The following is a 4,400-nucleotide window of genomic DNA, read 5'->3' as shown; positions in this document are numbered from 1 at the left end:
GAAAGCCAATGTTGCTGATACCAAGGTGCTGCATAGAGGTGCTTCCCTTGGATTTGAATCTGAAAATGCATATTCAGCTCTTCTGGAAAACGGACTGGTCGTGTATGCCGCCTAAGCTAGTTTGGGAATTTTGTACTGAGTTTTCCAGGCCAGAGGCTGTCTCTGTGGGCTTGTACCACACCTAGAAGAATAGGGTTCAGCATGCTAAAAAGAAGTAACTGTTTTTGTTTTAACATCAGATGCATTAACAACTGTATTCCTTAGCATACTTGTATTTATGGATGAAATGTACAGTTAATCTGTATTGTATTGAATATATATATCTCACTGATAACCTGATATTTTTCTTAAGCTAAATGCCATACTTATGCTTTTTTTGTCTTCTGTTTTGCATACCTTCAGGGTGGTTTGCTTAAAAACAAGTTCATTAAGCAAAACTACATGATCTCAGATTACGCCCAAGACAATTTTCCATTCTGAAGGACATTTTAAAATTCTATTTAAAAAATTGCTCAGAATATTTTTAAAGAGAGTGTACTGCTTGGCACTGTTTCATAGATGTTTGCCCATTACAATTCAGGTATAATGATGTGCGAAGAGACAGCCAGTCTGTCTCCATAGTCTAAATTCCAGCTGTTGTCTTTTTTTTTTTTTTTCCTGTAGAATAGGTATCTTTGGAAATTCATCACAATGTCTCTAAATGATGAATGCAGTGGATGGAGATGGGTAATTTTGTGGAAGTTGGACATGAGTTGGAGCTTAGTGATTGTACAGTGGGTGTTTTTTGTATACTTGCTGATAGGTGCATTTATAGCGTCAAATGTCAGGTTGTATAAAGCAGCAGTACCCGAAGATGAAGGGGGAACCTGAAGAAGAGCGTCAGCTTTAAGGCTGGACATTGCTGACAGAGAGGTGGCAGAGCTAACTTTAAATGAGCTGCTACCATGCAAAGGCAGTTCAGAAACACAATCAGTGGGTATGTCTTCAATTCAGTCTTGTGTTGTCTGCATAGCTTCCTGTACTTGGGTAGCTTATTTAAAGCTAGTTTGGTTATGTCTGTGCCATACAGAGGTTTGCAGTGTAGCTATATCCTAATCTTGGTTGATTTAGTACCCTTTTCCCCTTCAGAATTTACAGTTGGCTGTGCTTTTCTACCTCTTAATCAGGTTGCATGGATACATGAACCAAAAGAGTAAGAAGCTTCCTGTTATTCCTCTAAAGATGGCAATAAATTTAGGAAAAAAAAAACCCAACTTGCTAAGTAGCTCAATAACTTTTCAAGGGTTTTATTATGTTCTTTCAATGGCTGATGAAACAAAAAAAAAAAAGCCTAAGGTATTTGGTAGTGATCGTTGTGTCATAGTGAAAATACACTCTGTTGTAAAACAAATTCTGCTATGCTACATGATTCTATCAATATTTGAACAAGTAAATAGATATTGGGCTTAGTCCTTAAGGTAAAAATGAGAAATAGAAAAATAACATGGCTTCCATGAGGTGGTACAAGAGGAACCTTTCTAGATTGTAATGCTGATTGTGCCTTTGGTTACCTTTTGGTAAATGCAAGTTCTGGTGAACACTGGGTTGAGCATGTCTCTAAACACAGAATCAGTGGGATTGGCTTAAGAATGACTTGAAGCCAGAAATATTTTTAAAGATTTAAAGCTTTTTAAAGGCTTTTGGTTTATGATTATTATATTTTTCTTGCTGATAGGATAGTTGTACCCAAGATAGCTCTAAACAAATTGAGGATTACCACTCTGCCCCCTGCCTTTTTTCTGTCAAACATTTGACCTCTCTTCTTGTACAGTCCTCTTCAGTGTTTCCAAGTCTGTCTTAATTGCTATATAAAAACTGCATGCAATAAAAAGGAAAATGCTTCAGGTGAGAAGGGTTGGGAAATTAATATCAGACATATTAATGTAGTGTTTGAAATTAAATCCTGGAAATGTTTCAAGAAACTTGAAGCCAAATTCATATTATTCCTGTGTACTTTCCCCCTGAAGCTAATTAATGTTTTCAAATATAGCCATGCAAGGTCATGTGTTCCTTTTCTTAACCATATCAGAATGAAAAAAACTTTAATTTCTTCATTTTAATATTAAAAATCACCCTGGTTTTTTTTTCTTGGATTTTGTTTATTTAATCATTGAAAATTTTCTATTGATCTGTATATGGCATAGGAACTTGGAAGAATCATTAGAGGCAGGAATGGTAATAGGAAGATTGAAGTAAATGTCTCAGCAGAAGGCTCAGCAAAAAACAGAATTTTCTCCAGAAAATTCTCCAGAAAGTTGCCCAGATGGAGAGAAAGAGTGGCTTTCTTCCATGGCTTGTCAGGAAGTCTGCTGTATAGAAGGTGAGGGTGTTTGCAATATGCAGTGGTACATTGGTAGTGCTTTGTCGTCAGAGCTATGATTCTCCAACCTGTGAGGTGACAGCTGCCATATTTTTATCTGGAATTGCCAAGGCACAGCTCTGCAGGCATGTGCAATGTAGTGCTTGTGCAGTAAGTCGCAGAATATAAATAGCTTGTGTGTACCCGGTAAGTCCAGTGCTTACAGGAAGCATATGACTGATCCTCCACAAAATACATGGGTTGTAGGTGGATGTGCAGCATATCCTCTGAGTGCCTTCCAAAAGTGTCAGACCATGACAGATATTAATTGATTGTACACTGCATGTATAATAGCCTGTGCTTACAAAAATGCTTTGGACTTGCTGTGTGTACTTGTTGCAGTTGGTTGATGTGCATACTGTGCACGTGTCTGGGATGTCCCGGTGTACAGCAGCGTGTTTGGAGGTGTACAGCAGCGTGTTTGGAGCCGTGCCACAGTAGTTCTGATGGAGCTGTTCCACTGGAAATAGAGGGCAAGCAAAATCTGGGAAACATGTTTGGGAAAACTTAGACATATGGCAGCCTTATGCAGGATCCTTTTAGGTTGTTTACAGCTGCAGGAAATAAAAAGCTAAAACAGAGCCTGTCGGGTTATGATACTGCCAGCAGTGCAGTGTTTGCCTGGTGTTTTCTGGTTATGGGCTGGCAAAGAGGAAGGACTGTTGGTGTTGGGGAAAGGAATGGCATTGGAGGATACACCCCCAAATTTCATGGGGAAGGAGAGAATGAACTACAACCAGCAATTACCACAGCCGATGTATGTCTTCATTCCACAAATGCTCCTTTATATTCCAAGAAGTGGATTGTAGATTTGCAGACTTCTTAGCTGCTCTAAGTCCTTCTGATTCAGAACAGACACCTGGTGTTTAAAAGGGGATTAAAACCATAATGATGCTTCTGGTATCCTTCAAATAGGGTTTTTAGCTCTATTTTTTTCTTAAAATAGGTCTTGGTTAAAACCTACTCCTTTTCTCCCAGCAGAAAATAGATAATGCAGCACAAAGGTCTGTCTGTGCAGTGGGTTATACAAGTGTGACAGTAAAACCTTTGCTGCCTGTTCAAAAATACGTTCTCTCTGGTAACCTAAAGTGTTAGTTTCAAAACATCTTGCTGCCCAGACCAATACATAGCATTATGGCATGTCGAATGCCTGTCCAGAGAACGTGGTGTCTTCAAGTATATGGCAAGGAGAAGACAACAAACAACTGGTTTTTGTAATGAGGGAAATAGCACACAACAGTGTTTCCTTGAACCCAGGCATACACGTGCACCACTTTACTGTATTTCTGTGGATACACTTTGATGACTACTGTTTGCAAGACTAACGAGAAAATGGGGAGAAGATGGCTCTACAGGAGTAGACAGTTAAGACTGCTCAATAGCAACTGTGAAGCAGGGGTAGAATGTTAAACATGAGGCTTAGTTTACAGATCTGTTGTCTTGGACTGGTAGAGTGTTGTATACATTAGGTTGAATCAGTTGTTGGCCCTGGATGGTAGTTTTACGATGATGATTCAGCATTAGTATTGTCTTTATTTGTAAATGAAAACAGTTTGCTTCCTGCCTCTTTCTTCAGAAAATCAGCTGTTATTGTAAATGATTGGAATTAGCTGTTTCCTAATGGTTGTTTTGAGTGCACATAGCTGTCGAATTATACTTTCTGTTACAAAACCAAGTAATTTCCTAATTAGCACCGTAAAGAATCACCTTTAATGCTGACTTCTGCAGCTTTGCTACTTAAATCTCTCCTTTTTTTCTTGTCTTTCCTTCATCTTAGTCTTCCTTTATTCTTCTCCAGCTGCCAGCCATTTCCATCTGCCCTTTTGCTGATTCATTGTTCATTGCATGAACGGCTCTATTTGTGATTGGAAAGAAAAAGACAAACTCCTTCACAGTCACTCTTTTCTTGATTTCCATTTCAACTTCATTTTTTTAAAATATCTTATTCCAATTCAGTAGCCCTCACTTCCCCCCCCCCCCCCCCCCCCCGTGTCTAAGAATG

The 4,400-nt window shown here is 38.9% G+C and overlaps 1 protein-coding gene across 1 annotated transcript in view; it reads left to right on the top strand.

The window, feature by feature from the left end:
- The first annotated feature begins 2,334 nt into the window (after positions 1-2,334).
- METAP1 (methionyl aminopeptidase 1) overlaps positions 2,335-4,400 on the top strand; it is a 20,992-nt gene continuing 18,926 nt past the window's right edge. Inside the window, exon 1 of the mRNA XM_026847658.1 lies at positions 2,335-2,359. The gene's annotated coding sequence lies outside the window, so the exon portion shown is untranslated. The remainder of the gene's footprint in view (positions 2,360-4,400) is intronic.

The sequence above is a fragment of the Athene cunicularia genome (assembly GCF_003259725.1).
Source record: "Athene cunicularia isolate RWA chromosome 4 unlocalized genomic scaffold, athCun1 chr4_part2, whole genome shotgun sequence".
NCBI classification, from domain to species: domain Eukaryota; kingdom Metazoa; phylum Chordata; class Aves; order Strigiformes; family Strigidae; genus Athene; species Athene cunicularia.
This window is presented reverse-complemented; position numbering and strand designations above follow the sequence as displayed.